We start from the raw sequence: 22,332 nt of genomic DNA, 5'->3' as shown, positions 1-22,332 counted from the left end.
AAGGGCCCTCAGCACCTCACAGGAATGCTCAGCACCTACCAACCCAGGTTTGAAGCTTTAGGCTCCTAGGGTTTGATCCAGAGTCCACTGCAATGCGTAGGAAACTATCCATTGACATCACTGAGCTTGAGATCAGGTCCTAAATCAGCAAGTTACTGATGCGGATACCTCACTTTCAGGACATGAATAATCCTATGTATTTCAGTGGAGCTACTAGGCCCTTTCACCATACAAATAAACGTATGGTAAGAAATATAAAGCATTATAAACCGCCTGCGGAGAGAAGCGTCATTCTTGGACAGAAGTTTTTGGTGCAAATCTTCATATTTAAGACTTCAGTTTTTTTCCCCAAATATTTACTGGAATGAGAGGTTCTTGCGAGCGACCTGGAGGAGGGGATGGATTGAACCCTCAGCAAGTTTGCAGATAACACAAAGCTAGGGGGAAAGGTAGATATGCTGGAGGGCAGGGATATGGTCCAGAGTGACCTAGACTAATTGGAGGACTGGGCCAAAAGAAATCAGATGAATTTCAACGAAGACAGATGAGGTTCAACAGGCTGGGGTCTGACTGGCTAAGCAGCAGTTTGGCAGAAAAGGACCTGGGGATTACAGCGGATGTGAAGCTGGATATGAGTCAACAGTGTGCCCTTGTAGCCAAGAAAGCTAAAGGCATATTAGGTTGCATTAGGAGGAGCATTGCCAGCAGATCTAGAAAAGTGATTATTCCCCTTTCTTTGGCACTGATGAGACCACATCTGGAGTACTGTATTCAGTTCTGGGCCCCCCACTACAGAAAGGATGTGGACGTATTAGAGACAGTCCAATGGAGGACAACAAAAATGATTAGGGCGCTAGAGCACATGACCTACTAGGAGAGGCTGGGGGATTTGGGCTTGTTTAGTCTACAGAAGAGAAGGATGAAGGGGGATTTGATAGCAGTCGTTAACTACCTGAAGGGAGGTTCCAAAGAGGATGGAGAGAGGCTGTTCTCAGTGGTGACAGATGACAGAACAAGGAGCAATGGTCTCAAGTTACAGCAGGGGGAGGTCTAGGTTGGATATTCGGCAAAACTATTTCACTAGGAGGGTGGTGAAGTGCTGGGGAGGGTTCCCTAGAGAGGTGGTGGAATCTCCATCCCTAGAGGTTTTTAGGTCCTGGCTTCACAAAGCCCTGGCTGGGATCATTTAGTTGGGATTGGTCCTGCTTCTAGCAGGGGGTTAAACTTGATTACTTCCTGGCGTCTCTTCCAACTCTAAGATTCTGTGATTCTATGATCACATAAAGTCCTTCATTCGAAATTGTCTTTCGAAAAAGAACTGCTGTAGTTCCACTACACAGTCTTAAGAGCGAATGCAGGAATGACTGGGTCAGATTCTGTGATGCAGGAGGTCAGACTACAAGATCGTACTGTCTGTTCTTAAAATCTGACTCTCCTTGCAGAGCACAGACACACATAGTCATGATCAAAGATGACACAGATTTTGTTTTCATTCCAGTGAATATGAATAGGGCTCTTCAACTGAACGGTATTCACCAAACGTAAGCTGGTAACTATTTTTATTACAATTAATTTATGGAAATATGGGAATGTATAGTTGACTGTGGAGTAGAAGCTACAAAACACCAAGGGCCCGGTGGAAGAGAATGAAAACAAATTAAAATACAATAAAAACATAGGGCTCGAACCTTCAAACAACTGCTCAGAATGGACCCAGATTGATTGCAGGAAAGAGCAAAATGAACATCCTGAGGCCTCACTAACTTGGACCCCGGTTGAGCAAAACAATTGAATTTTTGAACAAGTGAACAGCCCCGTTTGCTTCAGTGTGAGTGTTTGTGTGCTTGAAGTTAAGTGCATTTTAAGTGCTTTGCTAGATCAGGGTCTCAGATGTGAGGTACAAAGCAGAAATGAAACAAAGTCCAGATTGATGTGCTCAATGTCCTGCCTAACAGGTTGCTAAGAAACTTTGGCACAAAGTAGGTGGAGAACCTTGGGCTTTGGATAGTCTTTTTACTTTTGTTTCAATGTTTTAAAATATGTAAAGGTGGGATTTTTAAAAGTGCTTAAGAGCATAAGGAACAGAAATCCCTTGGAAAATAACAGGGCTGGAGTTCCTCAGTCTTTAGGGTTGCCAGATACTTTCACAAAAAATACCTAACAGGGAAGGAAAAAAATTGGTTGAGCAAAAAAAAAAAAAGGGGGGGGGGAGGAGGGGAACCAAAGTTGTTGAGCAAAAATACCTGCACAAAAAACCCCTGAGTCACTGCACCTTTAAATCCTCATGTTTCCTGCTCCCCGAGTCCCCACCATACACAGCAGGGGAATGTCCCAAGCAGCCTTTTATCCGAGAAAAGCAGAAAATACTGGACATTTTACGTCTGGTATTTGCTGGGGGTTTTTAACCAGATACAGGCTGGAAATACTGGACTGTCCAGGCCAATATTGGACACCTGGTAACCCTATCAGTTCTTCCAATTCTTTTTCAAAAGCTTGCCTTAAAAGTTTTTTCTCTGTCATCACCCAGAATGTGACAGCTTAATGACTAGATGTTTTCTTACAACCCATGAAACCCCTCAGATTGATCTGCCCTAGAATACTTCCTGGAAAAGAGGAAAAGCCAAAAGGATTTCACACCTTTCGCTTTTTTTTTCCAGTGTGCTTGTGAGCTCTTCAAAAAATGGGTGACGTGTTAGTCTAGATACCCACCAAATGAGGCTCAAATACAGTCAAGGCTAATACCCACCCGAGCTTTAAGAAAGAAAAAGGCTAGCATGTATTTTCCACTTCCTGAGAAGCCAGTGTCAAGTACACAGGATGGATTCAACATGCGCTCAGCTGTGTGAACCAATAAGCAGGCATATTTCTTGCCTTCTAAGCAAGCTGCAAATGATGCAGTCCTGCTGTGAAGTCTTACAAAGAAGGAATTACAATTATCATGCCTCCTGGTTTTGAAGGTGTGTTTTTTCTCTTGTGAGTTCGTTATGGGATTAATAAGAGTGTGGCCTGCACAAATTGCCCAGTTGGGGAGAGGGAACTCCGCTCATCTCCACTGCCTATCCATGCGAAAGGCTTGTCAGAAAAGACATCAGGGTCTTAACCCAGGTTCACCAGCTACCACAATAAGCAGGATTATAAGGGGGTGAACCTTCCCATACTGATGACCTGTATCCAGCAAAAAGACTTATTTTTTCCCCACGGCTGAGGACGAAGCAGCTCTGATCTCTTCAGCCCTCAGTAGTGTCCCAACATTCTTTCAGGCAGCAGACTAAATTTTTAGTGTCAATGTGGGGAGAGGGAAGGAGGGAAGAGAGGAAGAAACCTACAAAAACCCATCCATACATGCAGAAGGCCCGGTCAAAAAGTGGTAAGGGGTTGCTTCTTTTTCTGCATGGAAATAAAGATTCACCTTTGAAATCTTTCATGGACTGTTCACAGAAAAAGGAATGAAGTAAAACCATTTTCTTTCATATTGAAAGATTTTATTTCTTAAAAATAGAAAAGCCAATTTTCTGGGTTACCATTTGTCTTCTTTCTTGCCCCCCTCACCTATGTGAGTATTAAAAAAAAAAAAAAAAAAGTCAATGGAAAATTTCAAAGGAACCAAATTTTCTGTGAAAAATGTTGGACATTATTTGTCAAAACAAATAAAAATCACCCACTCTGTTAAACAATTATACCTATCATCAACCTGCTGAGGCTGCACTACAAAATATTTGAGGAAGTTCTTACCAAGAGGCTTCATGAATATGTTGAGTAGAGGTGTTTGTAATCTTTTCTTTTTTTAAACAAAATACAATTGTTTTTCTTCTTTGACAGTTTTTTTACAAGATGCTATCCTTCTCTCCCTCTCCCTCCCCAGTTTGTAGCTAACTTTGGCCTTGAGCAGGAAAGAAACCACAACATTAATACAGTTTGACTCAAAAGAACTAAATCAGTAAATGTTGTAAACATCAATTTCACCATGCACATAAAAATTTAAAAATATTTTCCTCAATTAAGAATCAAAATTTACAAATAGGCTTGAAAACTTAGTTTTATATAAGACTCTTTACTTTGTTACTGTTTTGACACAGATGTTGACAGTTTTTGTTTTAACATTTACAAAGCTTTATTTTTTTAAATCTCAATGTGTATTCTCACTAAATAATTATCTGACCTCCACCATAATTTCCTGTAATATAATGGAAATGGATAAAATAGTTATAGATAAATGTTTAAAATTATATCTATTTTAAAAATCCCAAATGTGCAGCTGTAAAAATGTACATTGTTAAAAAATAAAGCATGTTTTAAAATAAGCACTGATATTATCTGTCAAGATTGTAGAAGTTTTGCCAAGACTAATTACAGGTGATTGAATAACATTAAAAACATGAATAAATTAGTCATAGATTGATGGAAAAATTATGAATAATTTGTCAAATATTATTTGACTATTTACAGAGCTGCCCAGATAAATTGGCGAATACATAATTTTTCTTAAGAAAAATATGGTATATACTACACACAAATATCATTAGATCAGATATTAGTTTCTGGTAATCAGCTGCAACCATGGTCAATTGGGTATGTCTACACTACAGAGTTTTGTCAGAAAAATGGCCATTTTTCCGACAAAAGCTGAGTTACATCCACACCGCAATCACATTCTTCCGAAATTAAATCGAAAGAACAGAGGGGTTTTTCCAGCATTTGTAATCCTCTTTCTAAGAGGAAGAAGCCTTTTTCCGAAAAAGCTTTCAGAAAAAGGCGTGTGTGGATGGGGAAGAGGGAGTTCTTTCGAAAGAAGAGGAAAGAGGAAAAAACAGAGGTGTCCTGGTGGTCACTCCTTCCATAGTAATCACAGCTTAAATGCAAGATAGCATCCATGCTGAATGGACGCTATCTTTCGAAAAAGCAGATCGCTTTTTTTGATGCACTTTTGCAGTGTAGACGCTCTCTTTTGGAAGAAGTTTTTTCGGAAGACCTCTTCCAAAAAAAGCTTTTTCCAAAAGAAACCTGCAGTCTAGACATAGCCTCATTCTGAAAGCTGCAGAGAGGTGCATTGTGACCAAAATGACCACCTGATGGTGACCTAAGCCACCTAGAAGATATATATGGCTCCAGAAAGAGAGGTCTCAAGATCAAAAGAAGTTCAGAAGTACAGGCAGTCCCCGACTTACGCGGATCCGACTTATGTCGGATCCGCACTTACGAACGGGGCTTTCTCGCCCCGGAGGTCGAGGTGGCGGATTGCTACCTGCGAGCTCCGGGGCGAGAGAGCCCCGTTTGTAAGCTGCTCCGGTGCCCCTGGTCTGCTGGAGACCGTCTCCAGCAGACCAGGGGCACCGGGCGGGTTCCCGCGCTTCTGAGGCTTTGCCAGAGCAAAGTCTCAGAGGCGCGGGAACCTGCCGCGGCTGCGGCTTCAGTCCCGGTGCCTGTGGTCTGCTGGGGACGGTCCCCAGCAGACCACAGGCACCGGGACTGAAGCGGCAGCCGCGGCGGGTCCCGCGCCTCTGAGACTTTGCCAGAGCAAAGCCTCAGAGGCGCGGCACCCCGCTGCCGTTGCGGCTCTGCTCCCCGCGTCCCTGGTCTGCTGGGGGGGAGGGGGGGGAGCGCAGCTAGTGTGCCCCCCCCAGCAGACCAGGCTTTTGTTTTGGAACCTGGGGCAGAGCAGCTGGGGCGCTGCCCATTGGTCCTGCAGCGCCGCTCTGGGCACTACTGGACCAACCCGGCAGCACCCTAGCTGCTCTGCCCCAGGTCCTGATTCAGCCGCTGCTGGTCAGTTTCAGCAGTGGCTGAATCAGGATGCCTGGGGCAGAGCAGATGGGGTGCTGCTGGGTTGGTCCGGTAGCACCGAGGAGCGGTGCTACTGGAGCAACCCAGCAGCACCCCAGCTGCTCTGCCCCAGGCGTCCCCAAGTCAGCTTCTGCTGAAACTGACCAGCGCTGACTACAGGAAGCCCGAGGCACAGTTGTTCTGCCCCGGGCTTCCTGGAATCAGCTGCTGATCAGTTGCAGCAGCAGCTGACTTGGGGACGCCTGGGGTTCTTAAGTTGATTCTGTATGTAAGTCAGAATTGGCGGTCAGTTTCAGCAGTGGCTGAATCTGGACGCCAGTTCCGACTTACATATAGATTCAACTTAAGAACAAACCTACAGTCCCTATCTTGTACGTAACCCGGGGACTGCCTGTACATGAGAGATCATCTTGGCAATCACAACCTGGCAATCACAACCTGTCTTTTATTTCTTTCATACAAATAAAATATTTCTGTAATAAAGCAAGGATGCCTAAGAAGATCTAATGATCGTATTTATAAATGGGAAAGGTTGACAAGAGCTAAAATGTCTTGCTCAAGGCCACAAAGAAAATCATCATCAGAGATATAACTGGAACTCAGAAATATCCTCTCTCAAAATTCTGTGCTCTTGCTGCTGGACCATGACTTTCTGTAACAAACAATACCTGAGATAAGATGTGACCCACAGACCCTAGAACTCATTGGAAGGATTTTCATTGATGCCAGTGGATTTTGGATCAAGCCCATAGTTTGCTCTTCAATAAAGACTTTCACACTTGCAGAAATTGTTTTGAAGTGATCATCTGTACAAAATAGCAATGCACACAGCGATGATATTTTCTTTAAATATTTAAATAGAAATGTTTCCCCTTCTGACAGTTCTGTCCCACAACACCAGCTCCAGTAAAGCTATGATCCATATTTATAATAATCATAGGCTGTTGTTAGACATGGTAGTCTGCTTATCAAACAGTTGGCTGGTAAGCCAAATACTCAACTTTCCTTATGTGCAGGGGCTTTCAGATTCAAGGGTCTGGCATGAACCCATCTGTAAATAAAGTGAATAAATAAAGTTTTAACCAAGAGTACAAATTTAAAATAATGGAAGATCTTTAGTGAGTTTTTCTTTTTCTTCTGTAACATGACATAGGAGCACATGGCTATTTAAGAAAATATTAGCCTTGTGCTGTCTCACAGGCTGAGTTTATCTCATGTTCAAAAGCTTCAGAGGGGTAGCCAGGTTAGTCTGTAACAGGAAGAACTTAAAAAAACAACAAATAGTCTGGTAGCACTTTAAAGACTAACAAAACATGTAGATGACATCATGTGCTTTCGTGGGCACAGCCCACCTCTTCGGATGACCGGAGTGTTGGATGTCTAAGATGGTATGTGTTTAATAGCTGCCCTAAACCCAACATTTCAAATTTGGTGTATAACGTTAGCCTTGTAAAGCATATTTTAAGCACTCATGTAAAGAACCTGAGGGTGGGATTTTCAAAAGCATATATGTGAGTTGGTATGAAAAGTCCCATTAACTTTAAATGGGGCTTTTGGGCCTAGACTGCTTAGGTGTTTTTGAAAATCCCACCTCGAATTTCTAAAACAGTGGCATTCAAGTTGCCCCTAACAGTTAATAGCTGGATGCTGGATACTCAAAACTTTTCAAAATTAGGTCAATTATTTAGATGCCTAAATATGGACTCATGAGCCCCCACTTTTGACAGTTTGGGCCTAAATCATTGTCCTCCTTTGTTTCCAACAAAGTGAAGAAAAATTGAAATCTGCGACAGTGGCTTATCAGACTCAGATTGTTTGTTTGTTGTAAAGCACAGCTGTCTGCTGAGTGCCTGCTCGTGACTGACAAACAAATGAGTTTACCCTTCATGTATTTGAAAGTGATACTGTGAATCCACATCCCGTATTTTAATTTTTATGTCCTTCTTTGTCATTTTCCCAATGAAAATGATCCCAGCACTGATCTCAATGTTAATGTATTCCTGCTTACATTTGACTTCTGAATATGTTATGGCTAATTATCATTACACAGGACGAGAGATCAGAGCCCTGAGTGAGGTGCTTGGTGCGGGAACAAAAGGAGGCCAACTCTGCATCTTGGCATTGGGCCCAACATTTGCAATGGAGCATCTTGAAACTGGTAGGGTCTGTTTTTATGGTTTTTTTAAAAAAATAATATTTTTTAGTAGGGGAGGAGCAAGAACAGGGGCTAAAATTTCCCCTTGAACATGATGTCAATATGTTGGCATGTCTCCTTTTATTAAGATGCCATCCAACTGATAACAAGTCCTGCTGTGTTTTACCAACATAAAAAATTAGACTGGAGACCGAGGAGCGGCAGGTGGCTTTTGGCACCAAGAAATAATCACACTTGATGTGGAAAGTAAAGTAAAAGGAGCCATCTGTTCACTGCAGGAGGACGTGAAAAATCACATTAACATATTGTCACTAACATCATGAAATACACAGTTAATAATAAATTTAGTTATCATGGCAAGCTGCATTGGATGCTTCCTTAGAAAAAAGTAGCATGTGGAAGATGTATTTGCTCGCACTGTCTTATTGAGATATATATATTTGTTTGAAAGCCTTATCCGTGCCATTTGTCACTGCCTTTGTGAGCAGACGTGTTTCTCTTCCACTGGGAGAGTGAATGACTTTCCTGATTCCCTCTCCTCCCTTTGCCCTTTAATCTGCCGTGCTTAGCTCCATCTTTCTTCCCTGACTGGCAGGCAAGCACACTAAATGGAGGAAAGAACGAAAGAGAGAAAATCTTCTGAGTAGGTAGTTGCAATATGCGTTATGGGCTCAATCCAAAACCCTTGTAAGTCAGTTGGGGTCTTTCCATTGGGTTAGGCTCCTGGTATCAAAGTCATTCTTGGTATAATTTATTTCCTTCTCTGCTGGCCTTGTATCCGTTGGACTAAAATTACTAGTGTTACATCAGGGGCGAATATGGCCCATAGTATCATCCCATCAAATGACGGAAGCCAGTTTGTTTCCCCCTTCTCCTTAACAATAGAGAGCCTTGCAGGTACCCTGAATCCGTCACATCTGCTCAGTACACAGAAAGCTGCTTTGGGAAAATGAGGGCACTTAACTTCAAGCTTAAGTCAGTGGGTTGCCGTTCATTTTAAATAGCAGGGTTCCCTTTAAAGAGAGGTTTTGTGGACTTGTCTAAAGCAAAATGTGTTTATTGAGATTAGATTTAGATCAAGGCAATTCAGTTCAGCTCTGAAGAGCAGCTTCGTAACAAACCAAAACGGGAGAATGGTATTGCATATGTATCATGTTTTTCAGACTTCAGTGTCAAATGGGCTCAGTTTACAAGCAGAGTTATGGGGAGTTTTCCCTAATGTCCCTAATGCAAACATGCTCAGGGTTCTGAGAGCAAAGTCGTTTTTTTTTTCCTTCTTGTGCATCACCTCAGTTCACTGGCAATGCAAGTTCTTCTACCCAAATTAGTGATTGAGAGATGTCAGCACAATGTTATTGTTTTCAGGCTGGAATGAGAATGGAGATATTTTGCAATCCACAAAGGAGAGAGGACAGGCTACATACATGCTGCAGTCAAATAATAATCTATCAGTGCATAGCTGGAGACATGAGTCCAAATCAGTTGTACTTGGTCATGTGGCATAAATCTGATAAGTGCAGCTTAGTCCTTTGTGGATATTTGTGCATAGCCACATTATCTGCCATATATATTGGCTGATTTTTTTTTCCCCCTCAGGAGGGGCCTCTTAATGGAAGGAAAGTGTCTTGCAGATCAGACTGAGGTTCATTAGCAGAGCTATGTTGGATCTTTTTTCCTGAGTGCCAGGCTGCTCTTTGCCCTGGCATCAGCAACAGTAGTAAAAATCACCGTAAGAGAAAAAAAAAAGAGTACATTGTATCTGTGTAATCAGACGTGTCTCGCTTTTTAGGTATCTCATTAGCTACCACTGCGGATGTACTAAAAGGAGGCTCCATATAGGCATGCCCAGTTCTCAAAAGCAGCACTTCTGAGAGGATTGTAACACTGTTTGAAATGGTTAACCATTTGAAGCAGGGGCAGGAAAACTCCCGAGATCAAGTTTTCTCAGTGAGATTTCGGGTGTTTCCTCATGATCCAGAAAATCCACATGAATACCTTCTATTGTTGGCTGGATCTCAAGAGCCCAAAGCTGTGAACAGGAGAAAAAAACTGAACAGAACATTTTCCGAATAATGGTTCGCTTTAAAGGGTGGGGCAGGTTTGGATCCATTATGTTTTTCACCCATTCCTAATGAAAACAATGCAGACTGTTTGGCCTCTGACATTTCACTACATTTCACAGGAAAAAAGTGACTTGTGGGACAATTCTGTATAAACTGACAGTCACGTTGGGTTCTGACAGGCCTTTTTTTGTGTATTAGGTATTTCATTATATACATGGCGGATCTCTGTGATTGCGGATAGGGAGGGGAGGCAGATGGACTCTACAAACTGCCTGAGGGGACAGGAGAAATGAAACTTCAGAGCTCTAACACACCCTGAGTTTCCTCTTTCATCACAGTAGCTAAAGGACCCATAGAGACTGGGAAAATGCAATGATCTCCTGGAGGAACTTCTGGGTGGCTGGCATTGAAGTGAATGGGTGATCTCCAGTTTCATGAGAAGTGTCTCCCGCAATGTGGCAACAACATTTTGACACACACACAAGGGGGGATTTGAAGGCTGCTGTCATGACCATGAATGGATGCGCTACATAATGATGAATTTTAATGTTCTCTTTCTTTCACTTGTTTATCTCCCCCCTCCACTTTTTCCTTATCTCTGAGTATCTTACATGCACCTATCTGTGTGCTGGATTCCAGGTGTGGATGTCCTGCCTGGGAGCAATCTCCTTACAGCTGATTGAATCATACAAAAAGTGTCCTCTGACTATCGTTGTGAATAGAAGCTGCATGTTGCATAAGCTACTATTTGTGGAATCATGCTTTTATGTTGCTCACGAGTATTCAGAGAGATTCCGGGCATTCCCCAAATTATTTGCCAATCTCAATCACGTTCCAAATTTTAACATGAGCTATGACAGTTCATTGTTTGTATTCTGTTAGCACCTAGAAGATGTTAGTGCAAGTCAAAGATCTGGAGCTGATTGTTCTAGGTGTGGTACAAACACGGAATGGAGATGACCCTGCCAATCTAAGACAAGAGATAGTAGGTGAACACACACAGGTGAGCATAAGGTAACAATGAGACCAGTAAGGGTACGTCTAAACTACATGCCTCTGTCAGCAGAGGCATGCCTCTGTCAGCAGAGGCATGTAGATTTGTTTGTTCAGCAAAGGTAAATGAAGCCGCGATTTAAATGATCGCGGCTTCATTTACATTTACATGGCTGCCGCGCTGAGCCGACAAACAGCTGATCAGCTGTTTGTCGGCTCGCCGCTAGTCTGGACGTTCCCCCTGTCGACATCAAAGCCCTTTGTCGGCAGCCCCGGTAAACCTCATTCCACGAGGAATAACGGGGCTGCCGACAAAGGGCTTTGATGTCGACAGGGGGAACGTCCAGACTAGCGGCGAGCCGACAAACAGCTAATCAGCTGTTTGTCGGCTCAGCTCGGCAGCCATGTAAATGTAAATGAAGCCGCGATCATTTAAATCGCGGCTTCATTTGCCTTTGCTGATCTGTCTAATCTACATGCCTCTGCCGACAGAGGCATGTAGTCTAGACACAGCCTAAGATAGTATTTTCAAATGTCTGAAAAGTAATGGAAGTGCTTTAGGAAGCAGAAAGATCTCCATTCACCTTGGAAGAGGGGTGGACTGTAGCATGAGTAGGCTTTTTCTATTTTGTTTTTGTAGTTTTATAGGAAACCCATTTTTTTCCCCTTCCATTTTTCTGTTCTGCACTTTCAACCTGAAGAATAAAGCCCCAGAGAGAGAAACTAAGCAAGATTTTCCTCTTAAGTCCCTAAGTTGAGGATAGTATTTTCAAAAATACCTAAATGGCTTAGGACCAAAAGTCCTGCTGAAGTCCATGAAAATTGCTGTTTGTTCAGCATCTTTTGAAAAGCAGGTGTTTTATTTAGGTGCCTTAATATGATGCAGAAGTCTAATTTTTAGGCTCACATTTTGGAAAATATTGGCCCTGGGTTCTATTCACAGCTCTGCCCCCAGATTTGCTGCACATACCTGACTGTGCCTCGGTTTCCCTGTTTGTAATGCGGGGATAATAATGTCCTTTTGACTGACACGGGGGACGTTAGCCTTCATTGGCTTTGCTAAACTGTTCAGTGCATGCACAAGATCATGCTGGGGAAAGATTTTGGATCCGCATGCTAGAGTTTACAACAACAACGCCCATTTAAATTCATTTCCTGTATTCGAGGCTCAGCAGAATTTCTTAATAACAGAGGCAGAACCTTCTCAAATCAGATCATGTAATAAAGTATCTGGGTTGATGTAACAAGGTGTCTGGTCCTTTTAGGGAAGATGGTTCCAGCCCCACCTATTTCCCCAGCAGAAGAAATGAGCAAAATCCCACGGACACCTTGTGGGGATGGAGTTAAGGCGGAAGCCTGAGGAAAACTGGGAGATTCAAGCTCTCGGAGTTGCTGCTCAGTAGAAACTAGGGAAAGACTCAAGGGAGTATAGAAGGGAAGACAGGCCCTCCCGAAGGAAGGCTGTGGCCAGCTTAAGATGGGTCTCTTTGTTTACTCGTGGGTGCCCTGGATGTGACTTAGCTGTGGTGACCAAACCAGGCTGGAAGGTCAAGAGAAGCAGCTAGCCCTCAGCCGGACTGGTTAAGTGGCACAGCTGCAGTTGGCATGTCTGGGTATCATCGGTCTGAATACAAACAATGTGTCGGGATCTAATCCCCTTTCTTCTGCCGAGTGCCAGTTTACTTCATGAGTAGCCCCATTGGCTTTGGGGGGACCGTATGTAGGGCAAGATACTGTCTGCCGTGTATAAGTGCCCCAGAATATGCTTTTACTCATAATTATGGAATCATGAGGGAAGAGAATTTGTCTAATTGTAAAGAAGTACTCCTGGAACAAAAATAAAATGCTTATAAATCCATCTTAGTCCTCCTTTTGAAGGAAAGGGTAGTTACTACAGACGCCAGCGTGGTTGTGCACAATCAGACCTGAAGACTAATAAAAGGAGGAATGTTGCCATGATAAGCTCCAATATACATTGCTAATTGGAGTGTGGTGGTCCCTGTCTTGATGAAGAATCCCCATATACAGTGGCTTCTATAGCCCATCAGAAGACTGATGCGATAAATACCTTTGGTGTCCATTTTGCCACTTTCCATGATACCTTAGTGCATATAAAATAGTGCTAAATATCTGCAGAACATCTGGTGGGAGCAGCTGGCTGTTTACCTTTCAATATGTTATTTAAATTGCCATTTAGTTATGCCTGAAAATAAAAAAGAAAAGAAAAAGTTCTTATTTGTGGGGCCACCTGGTATAATAATGTCTTCCTGCATTTGGTCACTCCAAAAGGCTCTTTATGGCATCTTAATACTGCATCTTTGTGACCAGGTTTGAATGCTTTTATAGACAGCCCGGAGCAAGCTGCCTAACTCCAGGGTAACCCCAAGAAGCACTGTTGTTTATGGACCCCCTTCTGTGCCAGATTGCTTTCCTGCTCCCCACCTGTCCTGGGAGAAGAGGGGAAGGATGGATGTGCAATAATTTACTGCTGGTGTAAAATGTGCTGGCTAGCCCCTTAGGGAAGTGGGGAAGTAGAAATGTGGTATGGCTGATTTCCTGCCTCTCCTCGCCCACCTGCTCCTAGGGACCAGTAAGTAAATAGGCAAGCCCAGGTGTAGAGGCATGAGACAAGTTACTATCCTGTGTAGGCTTGTGATCCAAGTTACAACCTAGCCCACTAAACAATTATGTGCTAGGAATTTAAATTCTTTCATTTTTCTGAAACATGTCTTGTCATGGCTCCTTTCCCACTCTGGCACAATAAATGCAGAAGTGGAGGCCAGCAAAAGTACCCCAAAACCTTATCTAGCAGGCTTTGGTATAAACCTTCCCCCCAAAATCATAACAACCTAGATTTTGGGAATAAAATCTCCGCTGCCACCACCCAAATATTAATAAAGAAAATGTGGGGAGAGACTGCTTGGGAAATCTCACCCCTAAAGTACAAACCAGGACACACAAATTAATCAAAACCAGGTTAATAAAAAGAAAAGAGAAAACATTTATTCTCACCACACTATTCCTGTTGCAAGCATAATGATTAGATTGAAAAGTAACAAAATAATATACTCATGGAGAAACTCCATGGGCCTAGAACTTAGTTACAAAGGAAAGCCAAAACATTTTTTTGAAAAGTGCACAGACAGCAGATCCCATACCCAAACCATAAAACAATAAAACCTAATGGATTTACCTAAATTTTACCCTACTTACAGAAAGTGAAGAATTGTTTCTTGGAGACAGAGACATGTCTGTCTCCCTCAGAAGCTGGAGGGAACTCTTACAACAAAGGAGGGAAAAACCAAAATTCCTTTGTCCCAGTTTGAAATTCCTACCTACATTTCTACTGGACACTCCACCTGGCTAGGTGTAGTTAACCCTTTAGGCTCCAGGCTGCTGGCCATCTCTCATGATCATGACATGTCTAAAGGGGAGGGTCATGTTGTATTCCCCAAGTATAAAAGGCTAAAGAGCACAGAACATCTCTGCCAACAGCAAAGCAAATATTACCTCACCACGTATACTGCTTCTTGGCCCACTCCAGAAGGTGTGAGTCTTGTGCTGTGCATCTGGCAGTTCTGGGTTTAGTCCCTGGTGGTAACCAAGGTGACAGTCATTGCATGGAGGTCCTTTCAACATAGGTGCCTTTAGCAAATTGCCTCTGTTGAGTGTCTGCATAGAGCAGCAGCTCTCTGCATTCCTATGTATTTTGCCGCACACCCTCTAGAGACATTGGTTAAACAGTGTTAGTACATTGGTACATACTGTATTAAGAAGTAATGAGAAGCTGATTAGCATCGAAGAAGCCATGCATTCTTATGTTGTTTAATTGACTAATGAAATTAAAGGGTTCATTTGTCGTTGAAAATCTGACTCTGCTTGAGAATAGATGTTAATGTGAGAATTGACGATACAAAGCTATGAGATAATGGATCCAGGAAGAAAATGTACAAGACGGGATACATTTTCTATTAATTAGGCACTGCCGAATGTTTGTGTCTGTCTCTCTGTGTGTAAGCATGCACCGTATTGGAATGTTGCGAATAATGCATATGACTGGTAATAGTTGTAATTGCCAGTGTTATAGAAATGATCTTTGTTCTTTGTCCACGGCTAGACAGTGGTTGCTGTTTTGTGTTGGCAATTTGCTTTTCTATTGGTTGTCTGCAAGATAATGGAAGTCTTTGTGAATAAGAAAAGCTGACAACACTGTCACTTCTTGCATTCTAAAATGTGTGTGTGCAGATAGGCACAGTGTTTTAGATCGGGGCAAGGAACCTTTTTCAGGTCAGGCCAATGACCCACAGAAAAATCAGTCTGGGGCTGCACACAAGTGAGAAATGAAAAAAACTCACTCCTCATCAGCATGGGTTCCCCAATGCTGGGGGGAGCCCTGAGACTCAGGGGCTGGATCCCAGCAAGCCGGGGGCTGCATCCGGCCCCCGGGCCTTAGGTTCCCCACCCCGGTTTAGATTCTGACACAAATACAATTTAGTATTGCCTGATGGATTACAGTGGAAAAACTCAGAGTAAAGTGTCACTCCGCATGACACTCTCATGATGCATGTATGTTTTAATGGGGCCTACAGACAGCCTTCAATGAGCTTTCCATACAGTGTCTTTGAGCACACTGGTTTATGTGGGCTGGAGAAATACGAGTCCATCTACGCTTCTGTAGTAGTTTGCTGGGGAAGGACTGAATGAAATCCAAACAAAGGCCATAGGATATGGACCCTAGACTACAGAATTATGCAAAAATGTCTAGGGCATTTACCATGAAACTTTCTAGCAAAATGTATTTGTGAGCGCTGTTTTGTGTTATGGACTGACATGTAGTTTCAGGATTATTTTTACACATTTTGCAGCCATGCCCTGCTTTTGAGTAATTGTACAGCTGTTTTGTGACTATGAAGCGCACACATTCTTTGCATCAGATCGATCCCCCGCCCAGACTGACAGGGGGAGGAGTTCTTCATACCTGGATTACTCCTCCTTCCCACTCTGTGGATCCAGTGGAGGTCTCGCCTTGAAGTCCACACTGTGGCAGGGGATGGAGAGGAGGGGGGTTGAGCCAGGAGAGGAATAAATGAGCCGTGGAGAGAGCAAGTTGCCCTACTCCCCAGGCACTGTGGAACCTGCCTGTGCATGAATGAAGCTGCCCTGCAGTAAGCTCTCAAGTGTAGCTAGGCTAAAGTGATGGGAGAGAGGTCTCCCATCCATTTAATTACTCCAGCCACCACGTGTGACTGTGGCTCTGTCAGTGAGAGAGCGTCTCCCTCCGCCATAGCCATAGCACTGTGCACACAAGTCAGTGTAAGCTTTGCTCAGGGGAGTGGTCCCCAAACTTTTGGCCTTGTGGCCCCCTCACTGCTGTCCACAACTGTCTCCCCCCAGAGCTGGGGCCAGGAATGCGGGATGTAGACAGGAGAATGGGGGAGGAGGGGGGGCTGAGGCTGGGGCTACAGCTGGGGATGGGGGCAGGACTGGGAATTGAGCCTTGGTCCCTAGCAGCCAGGGTCCCAGGTGCAGGCCTGGCAGTCAGGACCTGGTCATGGGGCCAGTATCCAGTGCAGGCCCAGGAGTGCCGCTGTCTGGCACCCTCTTCCTGCCCCCGTGGGGACAGGATAGGCCCCCGTTGCACTCCCTGAAACATTATTTCCCCAGCAGTTTGGGGAACTGGCTCCTGAACCTAACCGATTCTGAGCAGCTTTTCCATGAGAATGACAGAGCAAAGCCAGCCTCCTGGTGGGACAGTGGGAATTCTTGCAGAGACGTCTTTGCAAAGAAAATCCCCTTCCATGTACCTTTCCACAGCCTGTCCCTTTGCTATTTTTAGGGTGCTTTCATGGTAAGCACAGTCAACACACAACCGTACATAGAGACCAATATAAACAGGTGTGAGGCGCTTACTTTTGGCACGGCTTCATTACCCGCTATTTATAATTTATGGTGCCATATGGAGCAAGTTTGATGACTCCCCGTCTTTATAGACACATCAGTTTCATTTACATAAAGCAGCCTTTTCAGTTTTGTGTGGCATCCTGGTATATATTGTTTCCTCGTCACTGTCCAATTAAAAAGTGGTCCTCACCTAATGCTAGGTTGGTTAACCATTCTCCTCAGGACCTTTTCGTTTCTGTGCCTTTCCAGCTACAGTCTCTTCCAAAACGCTAGAACCCTGAAACGCCGAGGGAGCTCACAGGCAGGGAACTGGCTGGATTCATCCAGACCGGCGCACATGGAGAGACTTTTGTCACCAGCCAGCAGATTACAGGGGATTTGCACTTGGATAAGCTTGGCCCCACAAAAAAAGGTCCACGTGGTGCCTGAGGACTAGACTGCATGACCTTTCCTCACCTGATGAGTTCATTGTTGCATGAGCCATCCCATCGACTTCAGCGGAACTGTTCGCATGCGTCCGTGTTCAGGAACACCGTGCAATGTAAAGGTCGCACCATCTAGCCCTAAAAGAGGTAGTGGCTGAACCTTCAAAAGGCAGTTATAATCCCAATGGGCAGGTCTGTCAGCTGAGGAAACGGAGTGGTCCATAGTGTGCTATTTGGTAGTCGTCATTCTGAGGAAGAACTGTAGCTGCTCAGGCGTAACATGCCTCAGCTACTGCTAATTACGGTACACAGAGGCATACAATAAAAGTTCAAATGTAGTTTTCCTACCTTTCTGGACAGAAACAAGGGAAATCCCTGAAGACACGAGCATCCAGACAGCAGTTCCCACAGGCTTTTCTGCCCAAAGGGCAGCTCTCAATCTGATGCCCTTGCACTGTAGTTCAGGGGCCAGATCAGAGGAAGGTTGTTTTATGCATCCTGTTAGGATTGGTCCTGCCTTGGGCAGGGGGCTTGACTTGATGACCTCCTGAGGTCTCTTCCAGCCCTAGGATTCTAGGATTCTAAAGTTGTGTGGCTACTGCTGCTCTTCCTGCACCCGCATGACGATGCGATCTCACCGCTCAGTGCTGGTTTCCCTAGCCTGAAAGTGATGGTCTACCTTGTGCAGCTGCTCCGTGTGTCCCCAAAGCAATAAGTTGCTCCTGTCCATCTCACACGGGATGCTACATGACTCAGGCCTGAATGCAGGGGAGGCTGCAAATGCCCCTACCCCCGGCCCTCCAAGTCAGCATTAGGCTGCGGCACATTGTCCTAGCCTCCCTCCCCCAGGTTCTGGCCAGCTCGGGGAAGACAGGAGAGGTGTCTCCCTTCCCCTGTACTTCGTCCAGCCAGGGAAGTCTGGAGCTGATTCCCTCCCCCGTCTTTCCCAGACTCAAGGCCGGAGGTGGGGCTGGGCCATAAGGGTAGAGCAGCCACCAGCCAGTCCCATGGCTCGCACCTCTCCACAGAAATTTCTGCATATGGGCCTGTGCTTACAAGTTCTCTTCTGTCAGTAACCCCAAGAGTAACCCTGTGGCCATGCGCGATGGCCTCAGGATACTTAACAGAGCATAGGGTTGAGTGCCGGATCCAGGCTTTCTCACTGTAGATGCTAGAGTGCACAGCAAAGAATGGCAGTTGGAAAAATGGCAGAAAAAGAAGCCGGAAACCACTGCAGGGCTGAGAAACACAGCAGTACCTGATGGGATCATGGCCCCAAGATGTGTTGTACTCTGTTCCACCTTCCTACAACACCTAGCAACAGATGGTGTGCATACCCACAATGCATTGCTCAGTTGTCAATAAGGGAGTTCCCAGTGTGGACCGGATCTGTTGACAGAGGAAGCAAGTGTGAACACGCCTTGGTGACTTTGCTTTTGTCCATTTTTGTATGTCTCTTTGACAAAACTTTGTAGTGTAGATATATCCATAGTAGTCCTATTTTTATAGCAATTTAGGATGGGGTTTTGCCTTTTGCTGCTTTATCCCAGCTGGAAATCTGACCCTCTTATTAGTTTCACTATAGCTAAACCTTTAACACAGTTTTTCCTCTCCAACCTGACAATTGACCTTAGGAGTGTTCTGAAAAATAATGAATGTTAAGGATTTTCTTTTTCTAATGAAAAGATCTTCTTTTCCTCTTATTGTAGGTAGGTACGTTGCAAGAACATCTTTGTTGTATCTTGGATGTAGGAGTCATTACAGTAGTGGTGACATTAGTAAGGGAATATTAATGTCCAATCACCCTCTTAACATAAGAACGGCCATACTGGGTCAAACCAGCCAAAGGTCCACCTAGCCCAGTATCCTGTCTTCTGTCACTGGCTAATGCTAGGTGTCCCCAGAGGGAATGAACAGAACAGGTAATCATCAAGGCTACGTCTACACTGGAATGATTTTGTGCAAATACTTTTAACACAAGAGTTTTTGCGGTAAAGTATTTGCGCAAGAGAGCGTCTATACTGGCACGTGCTTTTGCGCAAGAGATGTGCTTTTGCACAAAAGCATCCATGCCAGTGTAGAAGCTCTCTTGTGCAAGAAAGCTCCGATGGCCATTTTAGCCATCGGGCTTTCTTGCGCAAGAAATTAACGTTGCCTGTCTATACTGGCCTCTTGCGCAAGAATAGTTGTGCAAGAGGGCTTATCCTTGAGCGGGAGCGTCAGAGTATTTGCACAAGAAGCACTGATTTCCTACATTAGAACATCAGTATTCTTGTGCAAGTACTCGCAGCCAGTGTAGACAGGTGGCAAGATTTTGCGCAAAAGCAATTGCTTTTGTGCAAAATCTTGCCAATGTAGACACAGCCCAAGTGATCCATCCCGTCACTCATTCCCAACCTCTGACAAACAGAGACTAGAGACACCATTCTTACCCATCCTGGCTAATAAGTATTTATGGACCTATTCTCTATAAATTTATGTAGCTTTTTTTGAACCCCGTTAAAGTCCTGGCCTTCACCATATCCTCTGGCAAGGAGTTCCACAGATTTTGCACTATGTAAAGAATTACTTGCTTTTGTTTGTTTTATACCTGCTACCTATTTATTTAATTTGGTGACCCTTAGTTCCTAGCTTATGGGAACAAGTGAATAACTTTTCTTTCACTTCAGACCAGACATGAGGTTAGTTGATTACTCTAAAGGAAACCTGTGTGGAAGAAGTCAAGTGGAAACCATTGAAATTATGTGAAATTACACATGGCAATGCTGTAACTTTCTCCTGGCTGGCACGGTAATATAGTATGCATTACAAAGGTCCTAGCTGGTACCAGAAGTTCCCCTAGATTTCGTGATGGCATAGAGACCAATCTATTGAAGGAAAATGGATGATTTGTATGAAGGGCCATACTAGGATTAGACCCTTTCTAGGCATTTGTAGGGTTACATTCTTAGTAAAAGAGTTTTCATTGAAGAAAGTTGTATTGATAATTTACTAGATGACTTTGCTTCATCTGAAACAGGACTTGACATCACATAGTGTTGCTGAGACAAAGGACCACTTTAGCATGTAATGGGAATTCCAAATCCCATCGTTTGATATCAACTTTCAGAAGGTAAAAAATCAAGAGAAGCCCAGCACTCACATTGCATACATATAGGCATGTAGCCATGCCCATCCATGCACACACAAAGTAATTTGACTTTGAGCATCTCTGATGGCAGAGTTACACAATCCCATTTTACTAGAGCAGTTGTCATGGACAGCCTCTTTTAAAATCCAGATAATGAATTCACTAGTTTGGGAGATTCCTTACATTTTTAGGAATGGGGCCAGTTCATTCTCACATATTGCAGAATGAGGAAATTGCTGTCTCACAGCTTTCGAATGATTTATGTTAGACTTTTCGCCAAGGACTTCAATGGGTTACTAGACTAGCATTTTTCACTGATGTTGCTCTTTATAATTTAACTCCAAAAGAGCCAGTCCTAGTGCTCTCCAAGAAGTTGTGTCAAAGACCTAGCAAAAATTAATGGCTTAGAACTGATGGAAAGCTTTCAAGATTGTTGCTCTGATTTATGGAGTGGCGCTAGGCACCCGCCTCATTGTGTGGAGAGCACTTGTCTTCATGTAACCGGGCTAATATGACTTCAAGCTGTTGTCAGTTGACTTGGTAAGATTGCTTAGATGCGCTTCCAGTGTAGTTAGCCGGTGATGATTGCCCCTTAAATATTCAAAGAGCAGGAACCCTGGGGAAACGCTGATTAGCGGCCCATGAGGAGGATGTTCCAGCCATGTAAACAAACTCCCGAAGTCTCCTGGCTATTATGAAGCCCAGGCCTCAATGACAAAGCCCACTCTGCACTGTGCCGCCGCATAGAGGTTCAGCAATTTGCAGGGGGAAAGTGATTGGAGTCAGTCTTTGTGGTGCACGTAATCCACTAATCACCACTCAGAGACTTCTGGTGCTCAGAAACAGCAGGAGGGAATTGGCTTTTATGAGCTAAAGGAGACACTGGCATATGTTGTTAAGGAGGGGGGAAGGAGGGACTACTTAAATATTTATAGATTAAGGGGCGACTGGGATCCCTTCCGTCTCTTGTATGTCTAGTTCCCTGATTTTGACTTGGGAGGTAATCCGAAATGGAGAATCGCTGCCTATGGGCCTAGTAACTCAACAGACCCTGTCTTTAACCTCCTACTTCCTTCTGCTCTTTCTCTGACACGAGCCACTGATAGGCTATCAGAAAATCAAAATGGCATCATAGAATGTATGTAGTGAATCGTGGGCTGCCATATGAAGGGATTTCAGAGTCTTGATTAAAATATGTGGCCAATACAACACGCCACAACCTTGCTGCACGGAACTCTACAAAATGGAAATAACTAGCAAATACCACAGATATTTGAACTGCCACCAATTAGACAAGGTTCCAAAGGAAAGATGCCCCGGGGTACACATTTGCAGCTCAGCGCCAGGAAACTAGCATGGAACAGTGCAAATTTACACCAGGGTGGGTTTTGAGTTAGTTTAATGTTCATATCTCTAATCTCAAGGGCTTTTTTTCCCTTTTGGGGGTCAAAGATGATGTGTTTTGTGGGATGGCACCTCATCTTGTGCCAACTGTGCTCCACACACAAACAGAAATACCGTTATGATATGGTGTATATTGCCCAGATAAAGTGTCCATCTAATTCAAAAGCTTCAGGGGGTAGCTGAGTTAGTCTGTTACAGGAAAAAAACAACAAGGCTGTGTCTACACTGGCACCTTTTTTCCAGAAATGCTTAAAACGGAACAGTTTTCCGTTATAAGTATTTCCGGAAAAAGAGCATCTACATTGGCAGGATGCTTTTCCGGAAAAGCCCTTTTTCCGGAAAAGCGTCCATGGCCAATGTAGACGCGCTTTTCCGGAAAAAAGCCCCGATAGTCATTTTCGCGATCGGGGCTTTTTTGCGGAAAAGACTACTGTGCTGTCTACACTGGCCCTTTTCCGGAACAATTTTCCGGAAAAAGGA

General features: G+C 44.0%; 1 long non-coding RNA gene across 3 annotated transcripts in view; it reads left to right on the top strand.

Annotated features, from left to right (window-relative positions):
• LOC112544947 (uncharacterized) overlaps nt 1-12,442 on the top strand; it is a 253,599-nt gene extending 241,157 nt beyond the window's left edge. For 2 of the 3 annotated variants that reach the window (XR_012903973.2, XR_016349504.1), the window contains exons 3-4: nt 7,832-7,939; nt 12,258-12,442. This is a non-coding gene — a long non-coding RNA (uncharacterized LOC112544947). Of the gene's footprint in view, nt 1-7,831; nt 7,940-8,064; nt 8,492-12,257 lie in introns of those variants that run through there. The other variant, XR_012903972.2, reaches the window with a different exon arrangement.
• The last annotated feature ends 9,890 nt before the right edge of the window (nt 12,443-22,332 follow it).

This window comes from Pelodiscus sinensis, chromosome 4, assembly GCF_052426305.1.
Source record: "Pelodiscus sinensis isolate ZL-2025 chromosome 4, ASM5242630v1, whole genome shotgun sequence".
Classification (NCBI taxonomy): domain Eukaryota; kingdom Metazoa; phylum Chordata; order Testudines; family Trionychidae; genus Pelodiscus; species Pelodiscus sinensis.
The sequence above is the reverse complement of the archived record's forward strand: the minus strand, read 5'-3'. Positions and strand labels throughout refer to the sequence as shown.